We start from the raw sequence: 21,312 nt of genomic DNA on the forward strand, positions 1-21,312 counted from the left end.
CATAGGGTCATAATATATTGTATTGCAGTCTCCTAGACCGAATTTATGATACAATTCAGTGGTTCGACCCATACTCAGTTTTTTTCCTCCGACTCGTGTACGACCCCCTTTGGCAATACTGGCAAAATTTCGAACGGGCCACGGGGTGGTGTGAGAGCATAATTATTGATCCGATTATTTCTTAGGTTCATTATATATTGTATGGAAGTCTCATAGACCGAATTTATGATCCGATTCAGTGGTTCTACCCATCCTCATTTTTTCCTCCGGCTCGTGTACTACCCCCGTTGGCAATACTGGCAAAATTTCGAACGGGCCACGGGGTGGCATGAGAGCATTATTATTGATCTGATTCTTTCTTAGGTTCATAATATATTGTACGGCAGTCTCATTGACCGAATTTATGATCTGATTCAGTGGTTCGACCCATCCTCAGTTTTTCCTCCGGCTCGTGTACTACTCACTTTGGCAATACTGGCAAAATTTCGAACGGGCCACGGGGTGGCGTGAGGGCATAATAATTGCTCCGATTCTTTCTTTGGGTCATAATATATTGTATGGCAGTCTCCTAGAACCAATTTATGATCCGATTTATTGGTTCGACGCATTCTCAGTTTTTCCTCCGGCTCGTGTACTACCCCCTTTAGCAATAATGGCAAAATTTCGAACGGGCCACGGGGTGGCGTGAGGGCATAATAATTGATCCGATTCTTTCTTAGGGTTATAATATATTGTATGGCAGTCTCTTAGACCGAATTTATGATCCGATTCAGTGGTTCGACCCATCCTAAGTTTTTCCTCCGGCTCGTGTACTACTTCCTTTGGCAATACTGGCAAAATTTCGAACGGGCCACGGGGTGGCGTGATGGCGTAATAATTGATCCGATTCTTTCTTAGGGTCATAATATATTGTATGGAAGTCTCCTAGACCCAATTTATGATCCGATTCAGTGGTTCGACGCATTCTCAGTTTTTCGTCCGGCTCGTGTACTACCCCCTTTAGCAATGCTGGCAAAATTTCGAACGGGCCACGGGGTGGCGTGAAGGCATAGTTATTTATCTGATTCTTTCTTAGGGTCATAATATATTGTAAGACATTCTCCTAGACCGAATTTATGATCCGATTCAGTGGTTCGACCCATCCACAGTTTTTCCTCCGGCTCGTGTACTACTCCCTTTGGCAATACTGGCAAAATTTCTAACGGGCCACGGAGTGGCGTGAGGGCAAAATAATTGATCCGATTCTTTCTTTGGGTCATAATATATTGTACGGCAGTCTCCTAGACCCAATTTATGATCCGATTTATTGGTTCGACGCATTCTCAGTTTTTCCTCCGGCTCGTGTACTACCTCTTTGGCAATACTGGCAAAATTTCGAACTGGCCACGGGGTGGCGTGAGAGCATAATTATTGATCCGATTATTTCATAGGGTCATAATATATTGTATGGAAGTCTCCTAGACCGAATTGATGATCCGATTCAGTGGTTCTAACCATCCTCAGTTTTTCCTCCGGCTCGTGTACTACTCCCTTTGGCAATACTGGCAAAATTTCGAACGGGCCACGGGGTGGCGTGAGGGCATAATAATTGATCCGATTCTTTCTAAGGGTCATAATATATTGTATGGAAGTCTCCTAGACCCAATTTATGATCCGATTCAGTGGTTCGACGCATTCTCAGTTTTTCCTCCGGCTCGTGTACTACCCTCTTTAGCAATACTGGCAAAATTTCGAACGGGCCACGGGGTGGCGTGAGGGCATAATTATTGATCTGATTCTTTCTTAGGATCATAATATATTGTAAGACAGTCTCCTAGACCGAATTTATGATCTGATTCAGTGGTTCGACCCATCCTAAGTTTTTCCTCCGGCTCGTGTACTATTTCCTTTGGCAATACTGGCAAAATTTCGAACGGGCCACGGGGTGGCGTGATGGCATAATAATTGATCCGATTTTTCTTAGGGTCATAATATATTGTATGGAAGTCTCCTAGACCCAATTTATGATCCGATTCAGTGGTTCGACGCATTCTCAGTTTTTCCTCCGGCTCGTGTACTACCCCCTTTAGCAATGCTGGCAAAATTTCGAACGGGCCACGGGGTGGCGTGAGGTCATAGTTATTTATCTGATTCTTTCTTAGGGTCATAATATATTGTAAGACAGTCTCCTAGACAGAATTTATGATCCGATTCAGTGGTTCGACCCATCCTCAGTTTTTCCTCCGGCTCGTGTACTACTTCCTTAGGCAATACTGGCAAAATTTCTAACGGGCCACGGAGTGGCGTGAGGGCATAATAATTGATCCGATTCTTTCTTTGGGTCATAATATATTATATGGCAGTCTCCTAGACCCATATTATGATCCGATTTATTGGTTCGACGCATTCTCAGTTTTTCTTCCGGCTCGTGTACTACCTCTTTGGCAATACGGGCAAAATTTCGAACTGGCCACGGGGTGGCGTGAGAGCATAATTATTGATCCGATTATTTCATAGGGTCATAATATATTGTATGGAAGTCTAATAGACCGAATTGATGATCCGATTCAGTGGTTCTACCCATCCTCAGTTTTTCCTCCGGCTCGTGTACTACTCCCTTTGGCAATACGGGCAAAATTTCGAACGGGCCACGGGGTGGCGTGAGGGCATAATAATTGATCCGATTCTTTCTTAGGGTCATAATATATTGTATGGAAGTCTCCTAGACCCAATTTATGATCCGATTCAGTGGTTCGACGCATTCTCAGTTTTTCCTCCGGCTCGTGTACTACCCTCTTTAGCAATACTGGCAAAATTTCGAACGGTCCACGGGGTGGCGTGAGGGCATAATTATTGATCTGATTCTTTCTTAGGATCATAATATATTGTAAGACATTCTCCTAGACCGAATTTATGATCCGATTCAGTGGTTCGACCCATCCTCAGTTTTTCCTCCGGCTCGTGTACTACCCCCTTTGGCAATACTGGCAAAATTTCGAACGGGCCACGGGGTGTCGTGAGGGCATAATAATTGATTCGATTCTTTCTTAGGGTTATAATATATTGTATGGCAGTCTCCTAGACCCAATTTATGATCCGATTTATTGGTTCGACGTATTCTCAGTTTTTCCTCCGACTCGTGTACTATTTGGCAATACAGACAAAATTTCGAACAGGCCACGGGGTGGCGTGAGGGCATAATAATTGATCCGATTCTTTCTTAGGGTCATAATATATTGTATGGCAGTCTCCTAGACCCAATTTATGATCCGATTTATTGGTTCGACGAATTCTCAGTTTTTCCTCCGGCTCGTGACTACCCTTTTGGCAATACTGGCAAAATTTCGAACGGGCTACGGGTTGGCGTGAGAGCATAATTATTGATCCGATTATTTCTTAGGGTCATAATATATTGTCTGGAGGTCTCCTAGACCGAATTTATGATCCGATTTAGTGGTTCTACCCATCCTCAGTTTTTCCTCCGGCTCGTGTACTACCCCCAATGGCAATACTGGTAAAATTTTGAACGGGCCACGGGGTGGCGTGAGGGCATTATTATTGATCTGAATCTTTCTAAGGGTCATAAAATATTGTATGGCAGTCTCATTGACCGAATTTATGATCCGATTCAGTGGTTCGACCCATCCTCAGTTTTTACTCCGGCTCGTGTACTACTCACTTTGGCAATACTGGCAAAATTTCGAACGGGCCACGGGGTGGCGTGAGGGCATAATAATTGATCCGATTCTTTCTTAGGGTCATAATATATTGTATGGCAGTCTCCTAGACCCAATTTATGATCCGATTCATTGGTTCGACCCATCCTTAGTTTTTCCTCCGACTCGTGTCCTACCCCCTTTGCAATACTGGCAAAATTTTGAACGGGCCACGAGGTGGCGTGAGAGCATAATTTTTGATCCGATTCTTTCTTAGGGTCATAATATATTGTATGGCTGTCTCCTAGACCCAATTTATGATCCGATTTATTGGTTCGACGCATTCTCAGTTTTTCCTCCGGCTCGTGTACAACCCCCTTTAGCAATACTGGCAAAATTTCGAACGTGCCACTGGGTGTAGTGAGGGCATAATAATTGATCCGATTCTTTCATAGGGTCATAATATATTGTATGGCAGTCTCCTAGACCGAATTTAAGATACAATTCAGTGGTTCGACCCATACTCAGTTTTTTTCCTCCGACTCGTGTACGACCCCTTTGGCAATACTGGCGAAATTTCGAACGGGCCACGGGGTGGCGTGAGAGCATAATTATTGATCCGATTATTTCTTAGGTTCATTATATATTGTATGGAAGTCTCCTAGACCGAATTTATGATCCGATTCCGTGGTTCTACCCATCCTCATTTTTTCCTCCGGCTCATGTACTACCCCCGTTGGCAATACTGGCAAAATTTCGAACGTGCCTCGGGGTGGCGTGAGAGCATTATTATTGATTTGATTCTTTCTTAGGTTCATAATATATTGTACGGCAGTCTCATTGACCGAATTTATGATCCGATTCAGTGGTTCGACCCATTCTCAGTTTTTCCTCCGGCTAATAATTGATCCGATTCTTTCTTAGGGTCATAATATATTGTATGGCAGTCTCCTAGAACCAATTTATGATCCGATTTATTGGTTCGAGGCATTCTCAGTTTTTCCTCCGGCTCGTGTACTACCCCCTTTAGCAATAATGGCAAAATTTAGAACGGGCCACGGGGTGGCGTGAGGGCATAATAATTGATCCGATTCTTTCTTAGGGTTATAATATATTGTATGGAAGTCTCTTAGACCGAATTTATGATCCGATTCAGTGGTTCGACCCATCCTAAGTTTTTCCTCCGGCTCGTGTACTACTTCCTTTGGCAATACCGGCAAAATTTCGAACGGCCCACGGGGTGGCGTGATGGCATAATAATTGATCCGATTCTTTCTTAGGGTCATAATATATTGTATGGAAGTCTCCTAGACCCAATTTATGATCCGATTCAGTGGTTCGACGCATTCTCAGTTTTTCCACCGGCTCGTGTACTACCCCCTTTAGCAATGCTGGCAAAATTTCGAACGGGCCACGGGGTGGCGTGAGGGCATAATTATTTATCTGATTCTTTCTTAGGGTCATAATATATTGTAAGACAGTATCCTAGACCGAATTTATGATCCGATTCAGTGGTTCGACCCATCCACAGTTTTTCCTCCGGCTCGTGTACTACTCTCTTTGGCAATACTGGCAAAATTTCTAACGGGCCACGGGGTGGCGTGAGGGCATAATAATTGATCCGATTCTTTCTTTGGGTCATAATATATTGTATGGCAGTCTCCTAGACGCAATTTATGATCCGATTTATTGGTTCGACGCATTCTCAGTTTTTCCTCCGGCTCGTGTACTACCTCTTTGGCAATACTGGCAAAATTTCGAACTGGCCACGGGGTGGCGTGAGAGCATAATTATTGATCCGATTATTTCATAAGGTCATAATATATTGTATGGAAGTCTCCTAGACCGAATTGATGATCCGATTCAATGGTTCTACCCATCCTCAGTTTTTCCTCCGGCTCGTGTACTACTCCCTTTGGCAATATTGCCAAATTTCGAACGGGCCACGGGGTGGCGTGAGGGCATAATAATTGATCCGATTCTTTCTTAGGGTCATAATATATTGTATGGAAGTCTCCTAGACCCAATTTATGATCCGATTCAGTGGTTCGACGCATTTTCAGTTTTTCCTCCGGCTCGTGTACTACCCTCTTTAGCAATACTGGCAAAATTTCGAACGGGACACGGGGTGGCGTGAGGGCATAATTATTGATCTGATTCTTTCTTAGGATCATAATATATTGTAAGACAGTCTCCTAGACCGAATTTATGATCCGATTCAGTGGTTCGACCCATCCTCAGTTTTTCCTCCGGCTCGTGTACTACCCCCTTTGGCAATACAGGCAAAATTTCGAACGGGCCACGGGGTGTCGTGAGGGCATAATAATTGATTCGATTCTTTCTTAGGGTTATAATATATTGTATGGCAGTCTCCTAGACCAAATTTATGATCCGATTTATTGGTTCGACGTATTCTCAGTTTTTCCTCCGGCTCGTGTACTATTTGGCAATACAGACAAAATTTCGAACAGGCCACGGGGTGGCGTGAGGGCATAATAATTGATCCGATTCTTTCTTAGGGTCATAATATATTGTATGGCAGTCTCCTAGACCCAATTTTTGATCCGACTTATTGGTTCGACGAATTCTCAGTTTTTCCTCCGGCTCGTGTACTACCCTTTTGGCAATACTGGCAAAATTTCGAACAGGCCACGGGGTGGCGTGAGAGCATAATTATTGATCCGATTATTTCTTAGGGTCATAATATATTGTCTGGAAGTCTCCTAGACCGAATTTATGATCCGATTTAGTGGTTCTACCCATCCTCAGTTTTTCCTCCGGCTCGTGTACTACCCCCTTTGGCAATACTGGTAAAATTTTGAACGGGCCACGGGGTGGCGTGAGGGCATTATTATTGATCTGAATCTTTCTAAGGGTCATAAAATATTGTATGGCAGTCTCATTGACCGAATTTATGATCCGATTCAGTGGTTCGACCCATCCTCAGTTTTTACTCCGGCTCGTGTACTACTCACTTTGGCAATACTGGCAAAATTTCGAACTGGCCACCGGGTGGCGTGAGAGCACAATTATTGATCCGATTATTTCATAGGGTCATAATATTTTGTATGGCAGTCTCCTAGACCCAATTTATGATCCGATTCATTGGTTCGACCCATCCTCAGTTTTTCCTCCGGCTCGTGTACTACTCACTTTGGCAATACTGGCAAAATTTCGAACGGGCCATGGGGTGGCGTGAGGGCATAATAATTGATCCGATTCTTTCATAGGGTCATAATATATTGTATGGCAGTCTCCTAGAACCAATTTATGATCCGATTTATTGGTTCGACGCATTCTCAGTTTTTCCTCCGGCTCGTGTACTACCCCCTTTAGCAATACTGGCAAAATTTCGAACGGGCCACGGGGTGGCGTGAGAGCATAATTATTGATCCGATTATTTCTTAGGTTCATAATATATTGTATGGAAGTCTCCTAGACAGAATTTATGATCCGATTCAGTGGTTCGACCCATCCTCAGTTTTTCCACCGGCTCGTGTACTACACACTTTGGCAATACTGGCAAAATTTCGAACGGGCCACGGGGTGGCGTGAGGGCATAATAATTGATCCGATTCTTTCTTAGGGTCATAATATATTGTATGGCAGTCTCCTAGACCCAATTTATGATCTGATTCATTGGTTCGACCATACTCAGTTTTTCCTCCGACTTGTGTACTACTCCCTTTGGCAATACCGGCAAAATTTTGAACAGGCCACGGGGTGGCGTGAGGGCATAATAATTGATCCGATTCTTTCTTAGAGTCATAATATATTGTATGGAAGTCTCCTAGACCCAATTTATGATCCGATTCAGTGGTTCGACGCATTCTCAGTTTTTCCTCCGGCTCGTGTACTACCCTCTTTAGCAATACTGGCAAAATTTCGAACGGGCCACGGGGTGGCGTGAGGGCATAATTATTGATCTGATTCTTTCTTAGGATCATAATATATTGTAAGACAGTCTCCTAGACCGAATTTATGATCAGATTCAGTGGTTCGACCCATCCTCAGTTTTTCCTCCGGCTCGTGTACTACCCCCTTTGGCAATACTGGCAAAATTTCGAACGGGCCACGGGGTGTCGTGAGGGCATAATAATTGATTCGATTCTTTCTTAGGGTTATAATATATTGTATGGCAGTCTCCTAGACCCAATTTATGATCTGATTTATTGGTTCGACGTATTCTCAGTTTTTCCTCCGGCTCGTGTACTATTTGGCAATACAGACAAAATTTCGAACAGGCCACGGGGTGGCGTGAGGGCATAATAATTGATCCGATTCTTTCTTAGGGTCATAATATATTGTATGGCAGTCTCCTAGACCCAATTTATGATCCGATTTACTGGTTCGACGAATTCTCAGTTTTTCCTCCGGCTCGTGTACTACCCTTTTGGCAATACTGGCAAAATTTCGAACGGGCCACGGGGTGGCGTGAGAGCATAATTATTGATCCGATTATTTCTTAGGGTCATAATATATTGTCTGGAAGTCTCCTAGACCGAATTTATGATCCGATTTAGTGGTTCTACCCATCCTCAGTTTTTCCTCCGGCTCGTGTACTACCCCTTTGGCAATACTGGTAAAATTTTGAACGGGCCACGAGGTGGCGTGAGGGCATTATTATTGATCTGAATCTTTCTAAGGGTCATAAAATATTGTATGGCAGTCTCATTGACCGAATTTATGATCCGATTCAGTGGTTCGACCCATCCTCAGTTTTTACTCCGGCTCGTGTACTACTCACTTTGGCAATACTGGCAAAATTTCGAACGGGCCACGGGGTGGCGTGAGGGCATAATAATTGATCCGATTCTTTCTTAGGGTCATAATATATTGTATGGCAGTCTCCTAGACCCAATTTATGATCCGATTTACTGGTTCGACGAATTCTCAGTTTTTCCTCCGGCTCGTGTATTACCCTTTTGGCAATACTGGCAAAATTTCGAACGGGCCACGGGGTGGCGTGAGAGCATAATTATTGATCCGATTATTTCTTAGGGTCATAATATATTGTCTGGAAGTCTCCTAGACCGAATTTATGATCCGATTTAGTGGTTCTACCCATCCTCAGTTTTTCCTCCGGCTCGTGTACTACCCCTTTGGCAATACTGGTAAAATTTTGAACGGGCCACGGGGTGGCGTGAGGGCATTATTATTGATCTGAATCTTTCTAAGGGTCATAAAATATTGTATGGCAGTCTCATTGACCGAATTTATGATCCGATTCAGTGGTTCGACCCATCCTCAGTTTTTACTCCGGCTCGTGTACTACTCACTTTGGCAATACTGGCAAAATTTCGAACGGGCCAAGGGGTGGCGTGAGGGCATAATAATTGATCCGATTCTTTCTTAGGGTCATAATATATTGTAGGGCAGTCTCCTAGACCCAATTTATGATCCGATTCAGTGGTTCGACGCATTCTCAGTTTTTCCTCCGGCTCGTGTACTACCCTCTTTAGCAATACTGGCAAAATTTCGAACGGGCCACGGGGTGGCGTGAGGGCATAATTATTGATCTGATTCTTTCTTAGGATCATAATATTTTGTAGGACAGTCTCCTAGACCGAATTTATGATCCGATTCAGTGGTTCGACCCATCCTCAGTTTTTCCTCCGGCTCGTGTACTACCCCCTTTGGCAATACTAGCAAAATTTCTAACGGGCCACGGGGTGTCGTGAGGGCATAATAATTGATTCGATTCTTTCTTAGGGTTATAATATATTGTATGGCAGTCTCCTAGACCCAATTTATGATCCGATTTATTGGTTCGACGTATTCTCAGTTTTTCCTCCGGCTCGTGTACTATTTGGCAATACAGACAAAATTTCGAACAGGCCACGGGGTGGCGTGAGGGCATAATAATTGATCCGATTCTTTCTTAGGGTCATAATATATTGTATGGCAGTCTCCTAGACCCAATTTATGATCCGATTTATTAGTTCGACGAATTCTCAGTTTTTCCTCCGGCTCGTGTACTACCCTTTTGGCAATACTGGCAAAATTTAGAACGGGCCACGGGGTGGCGTGAGAGCATAATTATTGATCCGATTATTTCTTAGGGTCATAATATATTGTCTGGAAGTCTCCTAGACCGAATTTATGATCCGATTTAGTGGTTCTACCCATCCTCAGTTTTTCCTCCGGCTCGTGTACTACCCCCTTTGGCAATACTGGTAAAATTTTGAACGGGCCACGGTGTGGCGTGAGGGCATTATTATTGATCTGAATCTTTCTAAGGGTCATAAAATATTGTATGGCAGTCTCATTGACCGAATTTATGATCCGATTCAGTGGTTCGACCCATCCTCAGTTTTTACTCCGGCTCGTGTACTACTCACTTTGGCAATACAGGCAAAATTTCGAACGGGCCACGGGGTGGCGTGAGGGCATAATAATTGATCCGATTCTTTCTTAGGGTCATAATATATTGTATGGTAGTCTCCTAGACCCAATTTATGATCCGATTCATTGGTTCGACCCATCCTTAGTTTTTCCTCCGACTCGTGTCCTACCCCCTTTGGCAATACTGGCAAAATTTTGAACGGGCCACGGGGTGGCGTGAGAGCATAATTATTGATCCGATTCTTTCTTAGGGTCATTATATATTGTATGGCTGTCTCCTAGACCCAATTTATGATCCAATTTATTGGTTCGACGCATTCTCAGTTTTTCCTCCGGCTCGTGTACTACTCCCTTTAGCAATACTGGCAAAATTTCGAACGTGTCACTAGGTGTAGTGAGGGCATAATAATTGATCCGATTCTTTCTTAGGGTCATAATATATTGTATGGCAGTCTCTTAGACCGAATTTATGATCCAATTCAGTGGTTCGACCCATACTCAGTTTTTTTCCTCCGACTGTTGTACGACCCCCTTTGGCAATACTGGCAAAATTTCGAACGGGCCACGGGGTGGCGTGAGAGCATAATTATTGATCCGATTATATCTTAAGTTCATAATATATTGTATGGAAGTATCCTAGACCGAATTTATGATCCGATTCAGTGGTTCGACCCATCCACAGTTTTTCCTCCGGCTCGTGTACTACTCACTTTGGCAATACTGGCAAAATTTCGAACGGGCCACGGGGTGGCGTGAGGGCATAATAATTAATCCGATTCTTTCTTAGGGTCATAATATATTGTATGGCAGTCTCCTAGACCCAATTTATGATCTGATTCATTGGTTCGACCCATACTCAGTTTTTTTCCTCCGACTCGTGTACGACCCTCTTTGGCAATACTGGCAAAATTTCGAACGGGCCACGGGGTGGCGTGATGTCATAATAATTGATCCGATTCTTTCTTAGGGTCATAATATATTGTACGGCAGTCTCCTAGACCCAATTTATGTTCCGATTCAGTGGTTAGACCCATCCTCAGGTTTTCCTCCGGCTCGTGTACTACTCCCTTTGGCAATACTGGCAAAATTTCTATCGGGCTACGAGGTGGCGTGAGGGCTTAATAATTGATCCGATTCTTTCTTAGGGTCATAATATATTGTATGGCAGTCTCCTAGACCCAATTTATGATCCGATTTATTGGTTCGACGCATTTTCAGTTTTTCCTCCGGCTCGTGTACTACCCCTTTGGCAATACTGGCAAAATTTCGAACGGGCCACGGGGTGGCGTGAGGGCATAATAATTGATCCGATTCTTTCTTAGGGTCATAATATATTGTATGGAAGTCTCCTAGACCGAATTTATGATCAGATTCAGTGGTTCGACCCATCCTCAGTTTTTACTCCGGCTCGTGTACTACCCCCTTTAGCAATACTGGAAAAATTTCGAACGGGCCACGGGGTGGCGTGAGGGCTTAATAATTGATCCGATTCTTTCTTAGGGTCATAATATATTGTATGGCAGTCTCCTAGACCCAATTTATGATCCGATTCATTGGTTCGACCCATCCTTAGTTTTTCCTCCGACTCGTGTCCTACCCCTTTGGCAATACTGGCAAAATTTTGAACGAGCCACGGGGTGGCGTGAGGGCATAATTATTGATCCGATTCTTTCTTAGGGTCATAATATATTGTATGGCTGTCTCCTAAACCCAATTTATGATCCGATTTGTTGGTTCGACGCATTCTCAGTTTTTCCTCCGGCTCGTGTACAACCCCCTTTAGCAATACTGGCAAAATTTCGAACGTGCCACTGGGTGTAGTGAGAGCATAATAATTGATCTGATTCTTTCATAGGGTCATAATATATTGTATGGCAGTCTCCTAGACCGAATTTATGATACAATTCAGTGGTTCGACCCATCCTCATTTTTTCCTCCGGCTCGTGTACTACCCCCGTTGGCAATACTGGCAAAATTTCGAACGGGCCACGGGGTGGCGTGAGAGCATTATTATTGATCTGATTCTTTCTTAGGTTCATAATATATTGTACGGCAGTCTAATTGACCGAATTTATGATCCGATTCAGTGGTTCGACCCATCCTCAGTTTTTCCTCCGGCTCGTGTACTACTCACTTTGGCAATACTGGCCAAATTTCGAACGGGCCACGGGGTGGCGTGAGGGCATAATAATTGATCCGATTCTTTCTTAGGGTCATAATATATTGTATGGCAGTCTCCTAGAACCAATTTATGATCCGATTTATTGGTTCGACGCATTTTCAGTTTTTCCTCCGGCTCGTGTACTACCCCCATTAGCAATAATGGCAAAATTTCGAACGGGCCACGGGGTGGCGTGAGGGCATAATAATTGATCCGATTCTTTCTTAGGGTTATAATATATTGTATGGCAGTCTCTTAGACCGAATTTATGATCCGATTCAGTGGTTCGACCCATCCTAAGTTTTTCCTCCGGCTCGTGTACTACTTCCTTTGGCAATACTGGCAAAATTTCGAACGGGCCACGGGTGGCGTGATGGCATAATAATTGATCCGATTCTTTCTTAGGGTCATAATATATTGTATGGAAGTCTCCTAGACCGAATTTATGATCCGATTCAGTGGTTCGACGCATTCTCAGTTTTTCCTCCGGCTCGTGTACTACCCCCTTTAGCAATGCTGGCAAAATTTCGAACGGGCCACGGGGTGGCGTGAGGGCATAATTATTTATCTGATTCTTTCTTAGGGTCATAATATATTCTAAGACAGTCTCCTAGACCGAATTTGTGATCCGATTCAGTGGTTCGACCCATCCTCAGTTTTTCCTCCGGCTCGTGTACTACTCCCTTTGGCAATACTGGCAAAATTTCTAACGGGCCACGGGGTGGCGTGAGGGCATAATAATTGATCCGATTCTTTCTTTGGGTCATAATATATTGTATGGCAGTCTCCTAGACCCAATTTATGATCCGATTTATTGGTTCGACGCATTCTCAGTTTTTCCTCCGGCTCGTGTACTACCTCTTTGGCAATACTGGCAAAATTTCGAACTGGCCACGGGGTGGCGTGAGAGCATAATTATTGATCCGATTATTTCATAGGGTCATAATATATTGTATGGAAGTCTCCTAGACCGAATTGATAATCCGATTCAGTGGTTCTACCCATCCTCAGTTTTTCCTCCGGCTCGTGTACTACTCCCCTTGGCAATACTGGCAAAATTTCGAACGGGCCACGGGGTGGCGTGAGGGCATAATAATTGATCCGATTCTTTCTTAGGGTCATAATATATTGTATGGAAGTCTCCTAGACCCAATTTATGATCTGATTCATTGGTTCGACCCATACTCAGTTTTTCCTCCGACTTGTGTACTACCCCCTTTGGCAATACCGGCAAAATTTCGAACGGGCCACGGGGTGGCGTGATGGCATAATAATTGATCCGATTCTTTCTTAGGGTCATAATATATTCTAAGACAGTCTCCTAGACCGAATTTGTGATCCGATTCAGTGGTTCGACCCATCCTCAGTTTTTCCTCCGGCTCGTGTACTACTCCCTTTGGCAATACTGGCAAAATTTCTAACGGGCCACGGGGTGGCGTGAGGGCATAATAATTGATCCGATTCTTTCTTTGGGTCATAATATATTGTATGGCAGTCTCCTAGACCCAATTTATGATCCGATTTATTGGTTCGACGCATTCTCAGTTTTTCCTCCGGCTCGTGTACTACCTCTTTGGCAATACTGGCAAAATTTCGAACTGGCCACGGGGTGGCGTGAGGGCATAATAATTGATCCGATTATTTCATAGGGTCATAATATATTGTATGGAAGTCTCCTAGACCGAATTGATGATCCGATTCAGTGGTACGACGCATTCTCAGTTTTTCCTCCGGCTCGTGTACTACCCCCTTTAGCAATGCTGGAAAAATTTCGAACGGGCCACGGGGTGGCGTGAGGGCATAATTATTTATCTGATTCTTTCTTAGGGTCATAATATATTGTAAGACAGTCTCCTAAACCGAATTTATGATCCGATTCAGTGGTTCGACCCATCCTCAGTTTTTCCTCCGGCTCGTGTAGTACTCCCTTTGGCAATACTGGCAAAATTTCTAACGTGCCACGGGGTGGCGTGAGGGCGTAATAATTGATCCGATTCTTTCTTTGGGTCATAATATATTGTATGGCAGTCTCCTAGACCCAATTTATGATCCGATTTATTGGTTCGACGCATTCTCAGTTTTTCCTCCGGCTCGTGTACTACCTCTTTGGCAATACTGGCAAAATTTCGAACTGGCCACGGGGTGGCGTGAGAGCATAATTATTGATCCGATTATTTCATAGGGTCATAATATATTGTATGGAAGTCTCCTAGACCGAATTGATAATCCGATTCAGTGGTTCTACCCATCCTCAGTTTTTCCTCCGGCTCGTGTACTACTCCCCTTGGCAATACTGGCAAAATTTCGAACGGGCCACGGGGTGGCGTGAGGGCATAATAATTGATCCGATTCTTTCTTAGGGTCATAATATATTGTATGGAAGTCTCCTAGACCCAATTTATGATCTGATTCATTGGTTCGACCCATACTCAGTTTTTCCTCCGACTTGTGTACTACCCCCTTTGGCAATACCGGCAAAATTTCGAACGGGCCACGGGGTGGCGTGATGGCATAATAATTGATCCGATTCTTTCTTAGGGTCATAATATATTGTATGGAAGTCTCCTAGACCGAATTTATGATCAGATTCAGTGGTTCGACCCATCCTCAGTTTTTACTCCGGCTCGTGTACTACCCCCTTTAGCAATACTGGCAAAATTTCGAACGGGCCACGGGGTGGCGTGAGGGCATAAGAATTGATCCGATTCTTTATTAGGGTCATAATATATTGTATGGCAGTCTCCTAGACCCAATTTATGTTCCGATTCATTGGTTCGACCCATCCTTAGTTTTTCCTCCGACTCGTGTCCTACCCCTTTGGCAATACTGGCAAAATTTTGAACGAGCCACGGGATGGCGTGAGGGCATAATTATTGATCCGATTCTTTCTTAGGGTCATAATATATTGTATGGCTGTCTCCTAAACCCAATTTATGATCCGATTTATTGGTTCGACGCATTCTCAGTTTTTTCTCCGGCTCGTGTACAACCCTCTTTAGCAATACTGGCAAAATTTCGAACGTGCCACTGAGTGTAGTGAGGGCATAATAATTGATCCGATTCTTTCATAGGGTCATAATATATTGTATGGCAGTCTCCTAGACCGAATTTAGGATACAATTCAGTGGTTCGACCCATACTCAGTTTTTTTCCTCCGACTCGTGTACGACCCACTTTGGCAATACTGGCAAAATTTCGAACGGGCCACGGGGTGGCGTGAGAGCATAATTATTGATCCGATTATTTCTTAGGTTCGTTATATATTGTATGGAAGTCTCCTAGACCGAATTTATGATCCGATTCAGTGGTTCAACCCATCCTCATTTTTTCCTCCGGCTCGTGTACTACCCCCGTTGGCAATACTGGCAAAATTTCGAACGGGCCACGGGGTGGCGTGAGAGCATTATTATTGATCTGATTCTTTCTTAGGTTCATAATATATTGTACGGCAGTCTCATTGACCGAATTTATGATCCGATTCAGTGGTTCGACCCATCCTCAGTTTTTCCTCCGGCTCGTGTACTACTCACTTTGGCAATACTGGCAAAATTTCGAACGGGCCACGGGGTGGCGTGAGGGCATAATAATTGATCCGATTCTTTCTTAGGGTCATAATATATTGTATGGCAGTCTCCTAGAACCAATTTATGATCCGATTTATTGGTTCGACGCATTCTCAGTTTTTCCTCCGGCTCGTGTACTACCCCCATTAGCAATAATGGCAAAATTTCGAACGGGCCACGGGGTGGCGTGAGGGCATAATAATTGATCCGATTCTTTCTTAGGGTTATAATATATTGTATGGCAGTCTCTTAGACCGAATTTATGATCCGATTCAGTGGTTCGACCCATCCTAAGTTTTTCCTCTGGCTCGTGTACTACTTCCTTTGGCAATACTGGCAAAATTTCGAACGGGCCACGGGGTGGCGTGATGGCATAATAATTGATCCGATTCTTTCTTAGGGTCATAATATATTGTATGGAAGTCTCCTAGACCGAATTTATGATCCGATTCAGTGGTTCGACGCATTCTCAGTTTTTCTTCCGGCTCGTGTACTACCCTCTTTAGCAATACTGGCAAAATTTCGAACGGGCCACGGGGTTGCGTGAGGGCATAATTATTGATCCGATTCTTTCTTAGGATCATAATATATTGTAAGACAGTCTCCTAGACCGAATTTATGATCCGATTCAGTGGTTCGACCCATCATCAGTTTTTCCTCCGGCTCGTGCACTACCCCCTTTGGCAATACTGGCAAAATTTCGAACGGGCCACATGGTGTCGTGAGGGCATAATAATTGATTCGATTCTTTCTTAGGGTTATAATATATTGTATGGCAGTCTCCTAGACCCAATTTATGATCCGATTTATTGGTTCGACGTATTCTCAGTTTTTCCTCCGGCTCGTGTACTATTTGGCAATACAGACAAAATTTCGAACAGGCCACGGGGTGGCGTTAGGGCATAATAATTGATCCGATTCTTTCTTAGGGTCATAATATATTGTATGGCAGTCTCCTTGACCCAATTTATGATCTGATTTATTGGTTCGACGAATTCTCTGTTTTTCCTCCGGCTCGTGTACTACCCTTTTGGCAATACTGGCAAAATTTCGAACGGGCCACGGGGTGGCGTGAGAGCATAATTATTGATCCGATTATTTCTGAGGGTCATAATATATTGTCTGGAAGTCTCCTAGACCGAATTTATGATCCGATTTAGTGGTTCTACCCATCCTCAGTTATTCCTCTGGCTCGTGTACTACCCACTTTGGCAATACTGGTAAAATTTTGAACGGGCCACGGGGTGGCGTGAGGGCATTATTATTGATCTGAATCTTTCTAAGGGTTATAAAATATTGTATGGCAGTCTCATTGACCGAATTTATGATCCGATTCAGTGGTTCGACCCATCCTCAGTTTTTCCTCCGGCTCGTGTACTACTCCCTTTGGCAATACTGGCAAAATTTCTAACGGGCCACGGGGTGGCGTGAGGGCATAATAATTTATCCGATTCTTTCTTTGGGTCATAATATATTGTGTGGCAGTCTCCTAGACCCAATTTATGATCCGATTTATTGGTTCGACGCATTCTCAGTTTTTCCTCCGGCTCGTGTACTACCTCTTTGGCAATACTGGCAAAATTTCGAACTAGCCACGGGGTGGCGTGAGAGCATAATTATTGATCCGATTATTTCATAGGGTCATAATATATTGTATGGAAGTCTCCTAGACCGATTTGATGATCCGATTCAGTGGTTCTACCCATTCTCAGTTTTTCCTCCGGCTCGTGTACTACTCCCTTTGGCAATACTGGCAAAATTTCGAACGGGCCACGGGGTGGCGTGAGGGCATAATAATTGATCCGATTCTTTCTTAGGGTCATAATATATTGTATGGAAGTCTCCTAGACCCAATTTATGATCCGATTCAGTGGTTCGACGCATTCTCAGTTTTTCCTCCGGCTCGTGTACTACCCTCTTTAGCAATACTGGCAAAATTTCGAACGGGCCACGGGGTGGCGTGAGGGCATAATTATTGATCCGATTCTTTCTTAGGGTCATTATATATTGTATGGCTGTCTCCTAGACCCAATTTATGATCCAATTTATTGGTTCGACGCATTCTCAGTTTTTCCTCCGGCTCGTGTACTACTCCCTTTAGCAATACTGGCAAAATTTCGAACGTGTCACTAGGTGTAGTGAGGGCATAATAATTGATCCGATTCTTTCTTAAGGTCATAATATATTGTATGGCAGTCTCTTAGACCCAATTTATGATCCAATTCAGTGGTTCGACCCATACTCAGTTTTTTTCCTCCGACTGTTGTACGACCCCCTTTGGCAATACTGGCAAAATTTCGAACGGGCCACGGGGTGGCGTGAGAGCATAATTATTGATCCGATTATATCTTAAGTTCATAATATATTGTATGGAAGTCTCCAAGACCGAATTTATGATCCGATTCAGTGGTTCGACCCATCCACAGTTTTTCCTCCGGCTCGTGTACTACTCACTTTGGCAATACTGGCAAAATTTCGAACGGGCCACGGGGTGGCGTGAGGGCATAATAATTAATCCGATTCTTTCTTAGGGTCATAATATATTGTATGGCAGTCTCCTAGACCCAATTTATGATCTGATTCATTGGTTCGACCCATACTCAGTTTTTCCTCCGACTTGTGTACGGTACCCTTTGGCAATACCGGCAAAATTTCGAACGGGCCACGGGGTGGCGTGAGGGCATAATATTTGATCCGATTCTTTCTTAGGGTCATAATATATTGTATGGAAGTCTCCTAGACCGAATTTATGATCAGATTCAGTGGTTCGACCCATCCTCAGTTTTTACTCCGGCTCGTGTACTACCCCCTTTAGCAATACTGGCAAAATTTCGAACGGGCCACGGGGTGGCGTGAGGGCATAATAATTGATCCGATTCTTTCTTAGGGTCATAATATATTGTATGGCAGTCTCCTAGACCCAATTTATGATCCGATTCATTGGTTCGACCCATCCTTAGTTTTTCCTCCGACTCGTGTCCTACCCCTTTGGCAATACTGGCAAAATTTTGAACGAGCCACGGGGTGGCGTGAGGGCATAATTATTGATCCGATTCTTTCTTAGGGTCATAATATATTGTATGGCTGTCTCCTAAACCCAATTTATGATCCGATTTGTTGGTTCGACGAATTCTCAGTTTTTCCTCCGGCTCGTGTACAACCCCCTTTAGCAATACTGGCAAAATTTCGAACGTGCCACTGGGTGTAGTGAGGGCATAATAATTGATCTGATTCTTTCATAGGGTCATAATATATTGTATGGCAGTCTCCTAGACCGAATTTATGATACAATTCAGTGGTTCGACACATCCTCATTTTTTCCTCCGGCTCGTGTACTACCCCCGTTGGCAATACTGGCAAAATTTCGAACGGGCCACGGGGTGGCGTGAGAGCATTATTATTGATCTGATTCTTTCTTAGGTTCATAATATATTGTACGGCAGTCTCATTGACCGAATTTATGATCCGATTCAGTGGTTCGACCCATCCTCAGTTTTTCCTCCGGCTCGTGTACTACTCACTTTGGCAATACTGGCAAAATTTCGAACGGGCCACGGGGTGGCGTGAGGGCATAATAATTGATCCGATTCTTTCTTAGGGTCATAATATATTGTATGGCAGTCTCCTAGAACCAATTTATGATCCGATTTATTGGTTCGACGCATTCTCAGTTTTTCCTCCGGCTCGTGTACTACCCCCATTAGCAATAATGGCAAAATTTCGAACGGGCCACGGGGTGGCGTGAGGGCATAATAATTGATCTGATTCTTTCTTAGGGTTATAATATATTGTATGGCAGTCTCTTAGACCGAATTTATGATCCGATTCAGTGGTTCGACCCATCCTAAGTTTTTCCTCCGGCTCGTGTACTACTTCCTTTGGCAATACTGGCAAAATTTCGAACGGGCCACGGGGTGGCGTGATGGCATAATAATTGATCCGATTCTTTCTTAGGGTCATAATATATTGTATGGAAGTCTCCTAGACCGAATTTATGATCCGATTCAGTGGTTCGACGCATTCTCAGTTTTTCCTCCGGCTCGTGTACTACCCCCTTTAGCAATGCTGGCAAAATTTCGAACGGGCCACGGGGTGGCGTGAGGGCATAATTATTTATCTGATTCTTTCTTAGGGTCATAATATATTCTAAGACAGTCTCCTAGACCGAATTTATGATCCGATTCAGTGGTTCGACCCATCCTCAGTTTTTCCTCCGGCTCGTGTACTACTCCCTTTGGCAATACTGGCAAAATTTCTAACGGGCCACGGGGTGGCGTGAGGGCGTAATAATTGATCCGATTCTTTCTTTGGGTCATAATATATTGTATGGCAGTCTCCTAGACCCAATTTATGATCCGATTTATTGGTTCGACGCATTCTCAGTTTTTCCTCCGGCTCGTGTACTACCTCTTTGGCAATACTGGCAAAATTTCGAACTGGCCACGGGGTGGCGTGAGGGCATAATTATTGATCCGATTATTTCATAGGGTCATAATATATTGTATGGAAGTCTCCTAGACCGAATTGATGTCCGATTCAGTGGTTCGACGCATTCTCAGTTTTTCCTCCGGCTCGTGTACTACCCCCTTTAGCAATGCTGGCAAAATTTCGAACGGGCCACGGGGTGGCGTGAGGGCATAATTATTTATCTGATTCATTCTTAGGGTCATAATATATTGTAAGACAGTCTCCTAAACCGAATTTGTGATCCGATTCAGTGGTTCGACCCATCCTCAGTTTTTCCTCCGGCTCGTGTACTACTCCCTTTGGCAATACTGGCAAAATTTCTAACGGGCCACGGGGTGGCGTGAGGGCGTAATAATTGATCCGATTCTTTCTTTGGGTCATAATATATTGTATGGCAGTCACCTAGACCCAATTTATGATCCGATTTATTGGTTCGACGCATTCTCAGTTTTTCCTCCGGCTCGTGTACTACCTCTTTGGCAATACTGGGAAAATTTCGAACTGGCCACGGGGTGGCGTGAGAGCATAATTATTGATCCGATTATTTCATAGGGTCATAATATATTGTATGGAAGTCTCCTAGACCGAATTGATAATCCGATTCAGTGGTTCTACCCATCCTCAGTTTTTCCTCCGGCTCGTGTACTACTCCCTTTGGCAATACTGGCAAAATTTCAAACGGGCCACGGGGTGGCGTGAGGGCATAATAATTGATCCGATTCTTTCTTAGGGTCATAATATATTGTATGGAAGTCTCCTAGACCCAATTTATGATCTGATTCATTGGTTCGACCCATACTCAGTTTTTCCTCCGACTTGTGTACTACCCCCTTTGGCAATACCGGCAAAATTTCGAACGGGCCACGGGGTGGCGTGAGGGCATAATAATTGATCCGATTCTTTCTTAGGGTCATAATATATTGTATGGAAGTCTCCTAGACCGAATTTATGATCAGATTCAGTGGTTCGACCCATCCTCAGTTTTTACTCCGGCTCGTGTACTACCCCCTTTAGCAATACTGGCAAAATTTCGAACGGGCCACGGGGTGGCGTGAGGGCATAATAATTGATCCGATTCTTTCTTAGGATCATAATATATTGTATGGCAGTCTCCTAGACCCAATTTATGTTCCGATTCATT

General features: G+C 43.9%; 1 long non-coding RNA gene across 1 annotated transcript in view; it reads left to right on the forward strand.

Moving 5' to 3' along the window:
- The first annotated feature begins 1,445 nt into the window (after positions 1-1,445).
- Positions 1,446-21,312, forward strand: part of LOC143630618 (uncharacterized) — a 105,567-nt gene continuing 85,700 nt past the window's right edge. The window contains exon 1 of the long non-coding RNA XR_013153206.1: positions 1,446-1,568. This is a non-coding gene — a long non-coding RNA (uncharacterized LOC143630618). The remainder of the gene's footprint in view (positions 1,569-21,312) is intronic.

The sequence above is a fragment of the Bidens hawaiensis genome, unplaced genomic scaffold (genome assembly GCF_021521415.1).
Source record: "Bidens hawaiensis isolate Kalapana, Puna unplaced genomic scaffold, B.hawaiensis_p1.1 tig00005770_1, whole genome shotgun sequence".
Lineage (NCBI taxonomy): Eukaryota > Viridiplantae > Streptophyta > Magnoliopsida > Asterales > Asteraceae > Bidens > Bidens hawaiensis.